The 14,474-nt window shown below is 28.4% G+C and overlaps 1 protein-coding gene across 1 annotated transcript in view; it reads left to right on the top strand.

The window, feature by feature from the left end:
* LOC119611201 (ice-structuring glycoprotein-like) overlaps positions 1 to 14,474 on the top strand; it is an 86,119-nt gene that overhangs the window by 34,518 nt on the left and 37,127 nt on the right. The window lies entirely within an intron of this gene.

Raw genomic sequence — 14,474 nt, 5'->3', positions numbered from 1 at the left:
TTTTTTGAACCTTTTCTGATAAAGCTAATTAAAGTTTTCCTGATAAAGTTTTCATTACAAAACGTATAAAAGTTTTCTTGAAACCTTTTGAAACCTTAATAAAGTATTTTGTGCTTTTTAGCTTATTAACACAGGGCACCTTAATGTATATGTAAAAACTAAATTCAATATGAGAGACAGAAATTAAAAATAATGCATTCTTAAATAAAATTCAATGCGAGCCATTTCCTCCATTAAAATATCGAACTTATTAAATATTGAAAATACAAAGATGATCTCTCATCTTTATAACTCACTCTTTCAAAGACCTTAAAATGTCAATATTCTATTTCTGTAGAAGAAAAGGGCGGTGATGATGCGGCTGCTGCTTGATAGTTAGTTACTGATAGTTATTTGTGTTGACGACTCTATGATTTTTTTCTTACTTTGTTGTCAACATTCATCAGTTCAAATGTTATTACTGCAAGCAATATACACTCTCTGTCTCTCTATATCCCTCTATCTCACCCTCTTACATCTTTTCAAACGACTTCAACAAAAACAAGTAAGAAAGTATAGTCGGGCGTGATCGACCATATGACACCCTACACCAGTTATCAATATTATGGATGAAAAACTAATTTTCTGAAAGAGGCTTTATATGGGCGCTAGGGGCAAATATGGACCAATCTCGATAAAATTTTGTGAATAGATTTATATTTCTATAATATTTATTTGTGTTGAATTTCGTAGCAATATTAATGTTTATAAGTTAATTTTGTACATTCAAGTCATTTTCTGATGGGGACTTTGTATGGGAGCTAGATTCAAGGAGGCCCGATCTTTATGAAATTTGGCAAGCTCATCATGACTTGTATAAAAGCGTGTGTTTACATGGACAGCCAGCCAGACGGACGGGTGGACGGACAGACATAGCCTAATCGACTTAGAAATTCTAAGCTGATTGGTATACTTTAAGGTGTGTATAGGACGAATATTTTTGTATGTTATAAACATCAGCACAAAACCAATATATCCTCTCCACTAAAGTGGTGTAGGGTATAATTAAATTGCAAAATACAGCCAGAAAAAAATCTGACATCTTACTTGTTGCAAATTGCCAGAGTTGTAAATTAAATTAAATGATGTATTTTTTACTTTACACATACATTTAACAATATTAAAAAAAAAAATAATAAATAAACACTCAATGAAAGTTAACAAAATACTATGTGCTATGTGGAAATAAATTTTAAGTGACAATTTTTATTTCATATTAAGAAAGGAATTTAAATATTGTTTTTACTTAAAGTTCGTGAGCAAAAAATTTATTTTGAAAGTTTTCTGTGTTCTAATTAATATTATTTCTCCATAAATACATATTTATACCGTACACCACCTTAGTGGGGAGGATATTATGCATTTAACTCAAAAAATCATTAGTCCCACATCCACCTTAAAGTCTATCGATCGACTCAGACTGGTTGTTCATGTAAACCATATGCGCAATGTACAGGCCGCAATATATATATAAGGCTTTTTAGCTCATAAATACCACAAATATATTGGCATGTCTTCATAAATCGATTTTCTTAATGATATGTTAAAGCTAGCTCCCGTACAAACTTCCCTTTAAAAAATTACTTAAAAGTTCATAAGTGTAGATTTTTCGAGTTTTTGGTATATTTAACATAATTATAAGCTGAATAGCTTTATTTGTTTTCACTAGGCTTGATCCTATTAAAATTATCGTGAAATTTGTAGTTTAATAACAAGATTTACATGGACGGACAGATGGAGGGATGGCTGGAAAAACTGACAGACAGACAGACGGACAGACATGTCTTAATCGACTCAAATCGGCTTTAAGACTAATATTTGTAAGCGTTACAAACTTCAACATAAACCCAATATATTCCTCACCACTTTAGAGGGTAAAAAACTGGAACTAACTTTTTAAGATTACTTTACTATATTTAACATTTGTCCTATTTAACTAATATAAATCTATGTCAGTCACAACTAAATATTCAAACAAACTTCTATTTATTTGTTCAATATTAAAATTCAATCACTGTAAATTTAAATGAAAACATTAATTATTTATTTTAAACAATTACTCAAAACATTTATATTCATTATTAATATTAAGCATTGACTTTGAAAATGAATGAAAGTTTCGAAACGACTTCATCAAATTAAATATAAATCTTATTTTATGTGAGTACATGTCAAAATCATCGTTACAACTGGATTTCATTAAACATTCTACTACAACATCAAATAAAATGAGAAAAATGAAAAAAATAAATAAATGAAACTAAATTATTAGCGACAAAAACAAACCATCAACTGGTATTATAATGAAAACCAGTAGCAAGAACAGTAAAATTACTTAATACTAAGTGCCATCAGCTACCACTGGCAACCAACACAAGTTGTAATAAAATATTAACTATTTTTCCAAGTTTATGTTGCAAACGTATAAAATGTTAGAGTTCATTAGTTTTATTGTTTACACCATTATGACCAAAAATTGTATTAGAAATGTAGACAACAACACTCGGTTATGAAATGCTGAAAGTCTGGAGTGTATATTAATTTTTTTTTTTTGTGACATTTAAGTTTTTTTTTTTATTCTAGAAAGAATGTTAGATTGGTAATATTAATGATTGAATAAGTTTTTTTTTTTGAATAAGTTTCTTTTTAGGAACTTAGTTTTCTGATGAAAGTTTTGTATAGTGCAAGTAATACGGGGAACAAATCATATGGAGACATTTGCTCATAGTAAAAGATTTTCCCTTGACAAAGTATATGAACATAGATTTAGCGGACTTTAGATGTTACAAAATGAGCAAAATACTTCTTAAACATCATTATCACCAAATGTTTTAAAACTCTAAAAATTTTTAAAATTATAATATATTTCTAGCAACTTACATAAGTAGGCAGAAGTTAAATATTTGGATACAATAACGTTATTAGAATAATAAATTACAAAAAAAGATTTATTTAATATTACCAACTGTTGATAAATTTACACCTTTTCTTTTATTTGTTCTATAAAAACTTCAACCAGGGACATTTCATTTTTCCATTATATTAAATGCATTTGGGAATTTTGATTGTTTTCTTCCAGCAGTTGAGATAAAAAAGGACATCGATAAAAACCTTTCAGAACATGAAATACATATAAATTTGTATTAATATTTACCTACAGTTTGTAATTTGAAGTAATAGCACAATTTTGGGTACTAACGAAAAAATGCACAATGGGCAAAAAAACTTAAATATATAAAAAGTATATTTGATTGAATAAAAAAATTCATAACTAATATTCAAATATCAATGTTTTACGTTTAGTTTATATAATTTTATCAATAAGTTGTGAATATGGGGTCTCGATCTTTTGTAATAAAAAGTGATATTTTTAGGTAATTAAATGTTGTTAAAATATAAATTAAAAATTATAAACAGAATAAAAACAATAATGTTAGAAAAATGTGATCATTTTAAAAAATGCAATCTTTTTAGAAAAAAGAAAATAATATTTTTAGAAATCTTTCAAAAAAAAATTTTTTTAAAGTGAAATTTTTAAAGAAAAGTGATGCTTTTTAGAAAAAAGTGATCTTTATTAGAAAAAGTAATATTTTTTACAAAAAAGTGATATTAAGAAAAAAAAATATTAGGAAGAAGTAAGAGTAATGTATACGGCCAAGCCGAATCTTATATACCCACCATCAAATCAATGCCTAAAAGGGATTGAACCGATGCTTTTGTTATTATCGAAAGAATTTTCTAATTTATTAAATCTAAGTTGAATTTGCGTTAAAATCATTTCTGAAAGGGACCTTATATGGGGGGAGGGTAGGTTAAATTATGGACTGATCCTTATAAAATTTTATAGAGTTTTTGGCCCGGACAAAACTTGTTAATGTCGAATTTCATAGATCTCTTGGTATTTTTATGCCAGTAATGAGCGTTAAAGTAATTTTCTGAAGTGGCCCTTATATGGGGGGTAATGTCAATTATGGACCGATCCGATGGACCTCCTAAAATTTTGTGGAACGATTTTGTACTCGCTATTTTGTGCCAGTAATAAGCGTAAAAATCATTTCTGAAGCAAATTTCACCGCTGTACTCTCATTTTTTAGCCAGTAATGAGCGTTAAAGTAATTTTCTGAAGGGGAAAACTCAACAGTAGAGAGTTCTATCGTTCGGCCTCTATCGTGCTTCGACAGACGGACAGACATGCCTAGATCGTCTTAGAATTTCATAAGGACCCAGAATATATATACTTTTGTGGGTCTATGACCAATATATCGATGTGTTACAAACGGAATGACAAAATCAAATCAAGATGGGATGGGTATCTTTTTTTGATGGTGGGTATAAAAGGCGATCATTTGTGTGGACTTTTCGAACAAAATAATTTTTACACCAAAAAGCTATAACCTTAATCCATTGTGCTTTGCAAAAATAAAATTAACGTAAATATTATGTGTCTTAAAAAACCCTCATCACTTTCGGTTTGTACACAGACAAAAATATTGGAAATAAAAAAGTACCAAAAAATTGGATAAGAACCCTTAAAAAATCCTGCAATGATTAATAGCTTATGTGGCTGTTTATACGAGTATATTGGCTGCTATTTTTTTTCATTGTTGGTATTTATTCTTTTTGTTGTTTTCCTTTTCTTTTCTGTTATTGCCCCAATTTTCACTTAAACTTTTGTTATTTCAGGCTGTTGTTGTGTGTGGCAGCTGCTTTGCTAAACACCTTAGAGACCCAATGATTTAGGAAAGCAAAAAGAAATATTTATAAATTTTTTTCTTTTTTTTTTGGAGATGCAGAAAAAAGTTTTGCCAGTATGAAATGGTAGGAAAATTTAATAAAAAGTTTAGTAGGTCAGAGAGTTGTTTATATTGTATGACCTCTAAAATAAATAATGTTTCCAGGTTTGAATTATAGAAATTTAAAGAAACAAGGCCTTAATTTTTTAAATTTTTAAAATTAAATTAAATTTTGAATTATGCTTAAATTAAATTCATTCATAACTTTGAAAATAAACTATATTTTACTTAAAAACACAAATAGTATTATTAAATAAATAATATGATTTTGTAAAAGTTTAAAACCGCAAAAAGTTTTTCCTTCTCTTGCCAACTAAACGAAAACCAAAAGGTAAATATTTTAAGAAAGTAGGAAAACCTCAATCCCTTAAAAGAAAATAAAAACAAAAGTTTATATTTATGAACAACCATCAAAAGATAATCACCAAATTTCCTAATTTTGTCTATTAACAACAATAAATGTGAAAAAATTAAAGCAACAATTTAAGTTTGTTTTAAAAAATTATTTTTCTGTTTGCCATGGATTGGACGTGTTTAAGGACATTGTTTTAGTTTTGCTGTTATGTTCCTGTGTTACATTTAAAGTTCAGACAAGGAAATGCATAGAAACCCATTAATGTGAAGGGCAATGGATTTTTTTGTTTTCTAAATGTCAAAGTTATTTCAACACATTTATACAGATACATATTCATATGTAAATATATTCATATACAAACATATTATATTTTAATTTGGATATAAATTTAAATTTTTTTGGCAAACTCTTTAAAGCAAAGGTCATTGATAATTCGAGAATAATATTTTTTATTAGCAGAAGAATTGTGTTTTCCTTTAAGGAAAATTGGTGAAAGTTTAAAAGAAAAACTTAAAAAATTCTGCCAAATACTTAGTATACATTAGTTGTATCTGGCAAACAACCATCATTTTTGAAACCATAAGTATATTTTTTTTTATGAATAAAGTATAATAAATTTGATATTATTGTAAAAAAAATAGTGATCATATTATAAAAAAGAAATAGTTTTGAAAATATATTTTAGTTTCTCCAAAAAGTGAATTTAGGAGAAACTAACCAGTTATTATACTTTCCATATATATTTTTTCTAACCAATTTATTTAAGAATTATTTTTATATAAAAAAATTCCCATCAAGCACTAATTGGTCCTGTGGTTAAGTATCAATGAGCGCATTAGTTACTAAATGGACGAGTCTATAATGTGCTATATTTAACAAGGTATAATTGAAATAACAAAATCCTTCTACTCAAATTTATTTGTAATTTTTTCTCCTTTTCAACTATTTACAAGCTCACGCAGGCAACAATAGCAAAATAAATAATTGTGAGGACTGGAATCATTTAAATTGTCCTGGTCTACGCTATTGTCTAGAGTTATAGTCTATATATAGATAAATGCTTTGAGTTCATATCAGGCATGAATTTCTTTTATATCCTACACCACTATTGTGGGGAATATTAACCCTACACCCACCTTAAAGTATACCAATCGGTTTAGAATCGCTTTCTAATCCGATTGTCCGTCTGGCCTTCCCTATGTGTTTCCATGTACAGCTTGTGGGCACGCTATACGTAGCAATTTTCATGATATTTTGATGAATTTTGGCAAGTGGCCCTCTTTTGGTCCAATAACGCTATTAAAACTGGTCCATTATTTCACCTAGTTCATAAACTATTTCAAAGAATAGTCCATAGACTAGAGTTGTCAATAGACTCGTCCAATAGTCAATAGTCTGGTCCATAAACTAGGTTTACTACACTAGTGCCTAAAGTAGTGTATAGACTATCCAAATTGTTGACTATGGGAAAAATTTTTTTTATACCCACCATCAAAAAAGATCGAAACATTGGTCTAAGTCCCAGAAAAGTATATATATTCTTGATCTTCATTAGATTCTAAGACGATCTAGCCATGTCCGCCCGTCTGTTGAAAACACGATAGAGTCAGAACGGAAAAAGCTAGGGGATTGACATTTTTTACAAATACTTTTTATGGATGCAAGTTATTTGGTATTGAAAATGGGCAATATCGGTCTATGTTTTCGCATAGCCCCCATACAAAAAAACAGTTTTAACAGTCATGTATGGTTTACAAATACCAGTATAGCAAGTCTTATATTAACCAAAATATCTCTACATAATTGACCCTACCGCCCATATAAATTCCCCTTCAGAAAATTACTTTAAAGCTTATTACTGGCTTAAAAATGCGAGTAAAGCGATGAAATTCGGCATGAATAAGTTTTGTACGAGCCAAAATTTCTCTACCACACTTTATGAGGATCGCTCCATAACTGACCCTATCCTCCTATATGGTCCCCTTCAATGACTTATAAATACGAGTACATGGATGACATTCAACGTAAACAAGACTTGTATGAACTAATATCGTTCAACAAAATTTAAAGAGGATCGCGCCATAATTGACCCTATCCCCAATATATGAAATTCGACATAAACAAGTTTTGTGTGAGCCAAAATCATTCTACAAATTTCAGCGAGGATCGCGCTATATTTGACTCGACTCCACAGAAAATGACTTCTACTCTCATTACTGGATTAATTCGACATATAAACGCCCATAAACGGGTTTCTTCATAAAATTTCTTTTAAGCTTATGACTGAATTAATGATACGAATACTGTGATATTTTTATTAAACTCAGTCCTTAAACAAGTATTTGTATAAGTATTCATGTTTTTATATTTCTTGTATATTTACTTGTATTATGTTTTTTCTTTTCCTTTACATTTAACTTTATTACATTCACAAGTTAAGAATACAACTAAATTCAATTAGAATTACATCATAATAACGCATATAATTGTCATTGTGATGAGAAAAATGAGCATTAAAGATAAATAAAGGAAAACTGACACACACACACACACACACACACACACAAACAGTATAAACTAGTAAAGCAAGATTTTAGTATCAATTGAGGCGAGCTGTGGGTGTAAAATAAGACAAAGATGAAAGAAACACTAGATACAATATCTTGCTTGTAAAATATATAAAGAATTAAAGTGAATGTTGCAACATACACAGCTATAAACATACATACACACAACAACAATATAAACAACTAATCCTGTAATAACAACAAATGACATTTTGTTGTCTCATAAGAATTAGTTGTTGTTTGTAGAAGTATGTAGAACATTAGATGTGTATTAAACTAAGTATGTTTCCATAGCTGAAGTATGTAGATTGTGGCAGTAGATTGTTAATGGTTGTTCCACAAAGAACTACATTCATAAGTACATACACTCTGCTTTTTGGAACAGACCCTCTTAAATAAAATGTATTTTAAGAAAATTCTATAAAATGTTTTTGTTCTTTTACTTTATATAGACATACATATAAACAAATTTGGTTCATATTTTTTTATTTTAGATATTTATTTCAAAATTGTGATAAAATTCTGTTGCATGGACTAGAGACAAAAATATGGTTTACGTACAAACATACACACATATATGTATACAAAAATCTTCAAGAAAACAGACTTGTTTTTTATTATATTTTTTTGCAATATAAAATTTCAAGTATTTATTCTAAATAAGAGAAAAATATGTGAAATGTTTGAAAAATATAAAAATGTTATAACAATTTGATAAAAATTAAAGTTGTAATAAAAATAAGTAAGAAAGTATGGTCGGGCATGGCTGACAATACGATACCCAGTTATTATAAGTATAAAATACGATTTATTTTTTATAATAAAACATTAATGATGAATTTTAACTTGTATGGACTTGTATGTTTACATGGACAGGCAACGAACTGCCCTAGTTTAAGCGCCTTGAGGTGGCCGTGGAATAACTTATTTTATACAAAAATCTAGCCCACTCTACAATGTAGAGCCTTAGGTTGTTTAACCTCTAAAGATAAAGTAGAATTGTGAAAGTACTCTTCTTGTTTTTATTGTTCAAAAACCAATAAAAAATTTTAAATGACAAATGCCATTTGAGTTAAACAAACTGTTGAGCAATAACAGTAAACAATATTTTTCTAAAAATATCCTCAGTAAACAAATACTCTTAATACTGCAAAATCTCCATTATAATTTAATATTATATATTATGTATTATAGAGTAGAGTAGATTTTTTAATATCTTCTTTTAAAAACAAAAAGAACAACTACTTTAAATTTAACTTTATTTTCACATTTAACATTTCAAATGTTTTAAGGACATTTCTAGTTATTTCTAGCTATTTCCGTTCTTTTATTTTCTAGGATGTCTTTAAATAAATTATCCGCCATAAAGAAAATATGCGATCAAGTAAAAAAAAAACTGACACAAGCTTCAACAACTAAATGTCAATTTCAGCTAAAGTATTATTTTAACTTAACGCAACAGGAAATCTCTTGGTTCAACAACGCCTTCATGTCTACTTTTTTGTCAGTTAAGATTTTATGGCAAAAAAAAAAAAAAAAACAGTTTATTTGATGACTTCCTATGCCACTGGCTAAACACCATCTTTGATATTTTGTACTAAAATTTAATACATCTAGTTTAACTAAAAGTTGCAGCAATAAAATTTTATTCAATTTTTTTTTTTTTTGTTCTTTCTCAAAATTGCTGTTTTATTTTAATATATGTTTCAAGTTTTAACTTTGAAATTTAAGATTTTAGCCTATAAAAGTTTTTGATATCTTGTCAAAAGTATATGAGAGTATAAATAAAATCATAAAACAGCATGTTACAGTTTTATTCCTTTGGCTTTTTGGGGGGAAAATTTGATACCTGTCAAAATATACTGAAATCTAGAAGAACAAAAAAAAAAAAAAAAAACAAAGAGTTTGAAGTTGTAGCAATAACAAGATATTTGTTAAAGAATTTTATACATTCATGTCTAACATTGAAAGAACTTTTAAACTCAAAACACTTGATGTTTTATAACAAAAGCTAATCATTACACTAAGCGAAAAAATAAATATCTGGCAAGTGATACCATTTTTCTGAAAAGTAGATCCGAGTAGAACAAGAATCTGCCAGACACCTCCAAAATCTTGAGATACGGGTAAAAAAAACTGGTTTTCGTACTTCTAGGCATTTATAAGTCAGTAACTTAGTTGAATCTGAACCGATTTTAAGTTTCTCAACGTTTTTAGAAAGCAGAAGATGAAGGCTTTATAACACCGTGTAACAATTTTGAAAAAAGCTTTCACACATAAAAAAGTTGTAATGCACGTGAAACTAGAGACCATTCATAGCAATTTTGCATACTTTGATTTTTATAATCAGCTCTTATGTACTTATAACAGGACTTTAAAGTTTAAAGGACTTACAGTTTCAAAGGAATATTTTAAAAATATTTATATATGTTGTATAATACTAATATTGGTATCAAATGAAAGCTGGGAATCTGTACATTCTATGTATATTGTTTATTTGACTCACTTAGACAAAAAATCGAAAAAGAAATTAAATTTAAAAAAGGTCTCATTTTCGAAACTACATTTTTTAACTACTTTTTTGTGACAAATTTTCTTTGAGCTTCCATTTCTTTTTTAAACCTGATGAATTGAAATAAATAATATTATTTTGAAGCAGAAGTTCCCAGCTTTATTTCATATTAATATTAATACCAAATTGTTTATATAAATTTGGAATTCCATCTTTTGAAATCGTAAGTCCTTTAAACTTTAAGGTCCTTTTACAGGTTCATAAGAGCTGATTATGAAAAACTGAGTATACAGAGTTAATAGTAATATTGCACAGTTTCCTGTACACATAAAATTTTTCATGTGCGAAAATGACTGTTGCACGGTGTAATAACATGTATGATGTTTAATAAACCTAGAGAAATACGTGTGCATTTCATCGGTAAACATATATCTGATTTTAGTTTGGCACCGTTTCCAAATTATATATAGGAACCGTACAACTTATTAATGCATTAGAAAACCATATCTGTTCATAAGTAAAACGCAACTTTTCTTTTTAAAATTCTTTAACAATTGACGATGTTATTAATCTTTTTATTAATAAAAAATTGTTCAAAAACTAAGTTTCTGAAAGATGCTTCATATGGACGATAGTGTTAAATATAGGCCGATCCTCATAAAATTTGGTGGAACTCTTAAAGTTTATATAGAAGTTATTTATGCTGAATTTTATAGTGATATTAATATAACTAAGAGAATTAAAGTCATTTTCTGAAGGTAGGGTTTGTATGGAAACTAGGGTCAAATAATTCTGTATTATTTAAAGAATCAGCAATATCACTAAGGATTATGGAAAACTTATTTATACCGATCGGGCTTTATTTTGAGTACCCATACAAACCCTCCTTCAGAAAATTCTCTATGACTTGTGGTCTGACTGGAGAATCTAACCGATCTGGTACTAAAGCGATCGGTAACTTAGCGATATCAAGGTGGCGGTGTTATGACATCTCTTGACCACCCTTTAGTTGAAAAACCCCACCGTAGAATAGAGCCGACTAGGCAGATATTCACATAAAGCACTACGGGTTCATAACCTTCTCACGAAAGTGAAGAATATAATGATGTTTGCATGTTCTGCTATATTCAGCCTGACGTATGATGATTATGAAATATTTTCACATAACTCATACGCTCGTGCAACAATGCAATTTGATGTGGTTACCTCATTAATTTCAACCACATATACACATTTAAAATGTTATGGTATTATTTTCATTTTCTTCTTTTTTCAGAAAATATATACATACATATAATTAATTAATTAAATTAAAAAAATAAAAATAAATGATTTATGTGAATATATTTTTTTTAATGAGAAATATACATGTGTAATTGATATTTTTTAAATTTAAAATCTAAAAGTTTATAAACTTAAATAAGAAAAATTGTTAAATAAAAATTTGTATAATAACATAAGCCGTTTGTTAGTTAATAAAAGTTTTTAAAATAATAATACAGTATTTAAGTATATATATTACCACTGAGAAGATAATAGATATCTATCTATGTTTTGCACTTATTATGTTTGTCTTTTCTCTTTTTCTACTCAGTTGTGTTTGTCTCTATGTCTAACTGCGATAAAATTTTCCGACATAAAAACAGTAATAGTATACATAGACATTGAAAAGCAAATATCATGGCAAATGAATTTTAATTAACACACTAAGCTTCTTATGTTACTAAATTACATGTTTTTTTTTTTACTAAATACTTGATTTTAAGCAGAATAAGTGTATAGACATGGAAATACAAGAATCTACTTGGTTTCTCTCTAAAACCAATCAATAAATGCAAATTTCCTATTTTAACTTTACAATGCAAATAAAAAAAAAATGCAAAAATTGCTAACAAACTCTTAATAAAGCAATATTTATGATTACATTCGATTATCAGTTGTTGGTTGTTTTGAAGAGGGGTTTTTAAACCATTAAGATACTAGAGGAAAATAATGAAAATATAAAATGTTCTTTTTAAAGAGCATTTCTTAGTTTAAATAAATTCTAAGCTTTTTGCTCAAAATGCAAAAAAAGATAACAAGTAAAGGTTAATAAAAATTAACTTACCAAATTTTCTGAAATGAAGAAGAAATAGATTAGTAAACATATTTATAAACATTTGAAAATTATGACTTAAATTTAATGTTTTTAATATATAAAATTATGTAAATTAAAAAAAGAAAATGTTTATTTATTATTTGACATTTTGAAATAAATTAAATTAAATTTGTATAACTACGGTGTCTGTCATATCAGGTCTAAAAATGGATCTATTGACTATCTTACTGATTAATTTATTGACAGCTTAATCGGCCAATCTATGAACTAGTATAACTACAGATATGTTAGCTAATCTCTCTAGTCTCTAAATTTTTTTAAGCTAATGTTTACCATGCGTTTAGTGCAGTACTTTTCGTTGTCAAAATGTTGTAACAAAAATTAAATAGTACTGAATTTTCCTACTCTGTTCTGTGCTTTCCTTTTCTCATTATACATCAAAAATAAAAACAAGAACCAATTTTTCTTAGAAAGTAAAACTCTTGTAAAAGAAAATTAAAGGGAACAACAACAAAATAGCTTAATTTTTTACGCATTTAAAATTGATGATTGCATTTTTCAATTTTAACATTATTTTTACAATTAATTACTTTTTCCCAATTTTTTCAACTAATTAGTTAGTACGATAAATTTCAATCAACTGAACAATTAACGTGTTAAGAAAGAACTACATTTTCGATAGAAAAATAATAAGAGTAATTCAGGCATCGGCAAATAGAGTGAAAAGTGTGCTTTCTTTCGGTGACTTATCATAATGTCCATGGACTTTAAGATATTCTAAAAAGTGTCATTTATTTCATGTAGATTTTTCTTCATTTCGCGATGGCGATATTCGAATTTAAACCTTCGCCCCCGAAGATCGGCTATACAGGACACTTTTTTTTTAGAGAATCCAAAATGCATAGTACTTCACCATATTGCCAAAAAAAAAAAAAATATTTTTGTTTAAAGCCACACTTTGGGAAACATCACAATAAAAGAATATAAATTGTTTTAAGTTGCATCCAAAATACTAGCAAAATCTTAATGATGTTTCAGGAAAATTCATACCACACATGAAGCTTTTTATACCCACCATCAAAAAAAATTAACCTCCATATTGATTTTGTCATTCCGTTTGAAACACATCGAAATATTGATCATATTTCGATATATTTTGGGTCCTTAACCTTCTAAGACGATTAAGCCATGTCTGTCCGTCCGTCTGTCTGTCTGTTTGTCTGTCTGTCTGTCTGTCTGTTAAAAGCACGATAAAGCTAGAGAGTTGAAATTTTCCACAAATATTTCTTATATGTTAGGTTTATTTGGTAAAATGGGCTATATTGGTCCACGCATAGTCCCCATACAATTGGACCCCCGAAAAACAGCTTTAACTGCCATAAGTGAAATTCGACATAAATAAGTTTCATATGAGCCAAATTCTCTCTACCAAATTTTATGAGGATCGGTCCATAAATGACCCTACCCCTCATATATGATCCACTCCAAAAAATGACTTTAACGCCCATCACTGGCTTAAAAATACGAGTCTTGCGCTAAAATTCGATATAAGTAAGTTTCTCACGATCAAAAGTCTATCTACCGAATTTTATAAGGATCGGTCCATAATTTACCATACCACCATATAAGGTCCCCTTCAGAAAATTACTTTAACGAGCATTACTGCCTTAAGAATATAGCGATGAAATTCGACATAAACAAGTTTCTTATGAGTTAAAATCTTTCTACCAAATTCTATGAGAATCTGTCCACAATTGAGTTTACTCCCCATACAAGGTTCTCCTCAGAAAATTACTTTAACGCACACTAGGTACTGCTTAAAAATACGAGTATAGCGCTGAAATTCGACATAAACAAGTTTCTTATGAGTTAAAATCTCTCTATCAAATTTTATGAGAATCGGTTCATAATTGACTCTACCCTCCATATAAGGACCCCTTTAGAAATTACATTACACATTACTGGCTTAAAATGCAGGCATAGCTATGAAATTCGATATACAGAAGTAAGTTTCTTACGAGCCAAAATCTCTTTACCGAATTTTATAATTGACCCCCATATATGTTCATGGTTTAAATTTTGTTTTTAAAAATTAATAATTTGTCAATCC

The sequence above is a fragment of the Lucilia sericata genome, unplaced genomic scaffold (genome assembly GCF_015586225.1).
Source record: "Lucilia sericata isolate MDLA Ls3-8-SP2 unplaced genomic scaffold, ASM1558622v1 Contig001388F_arrow, whole genome shotgun sequence".
NCBI classification, from domain to species: Eukaryota; Metazoa; Arthropoda; class Insecta; order Diptera; family Calliphoridae; genus Lucilia; species Lucilia sericata.
This window is presented reverse-complemented; position numbering and strand designations above follow the sequence as displayed.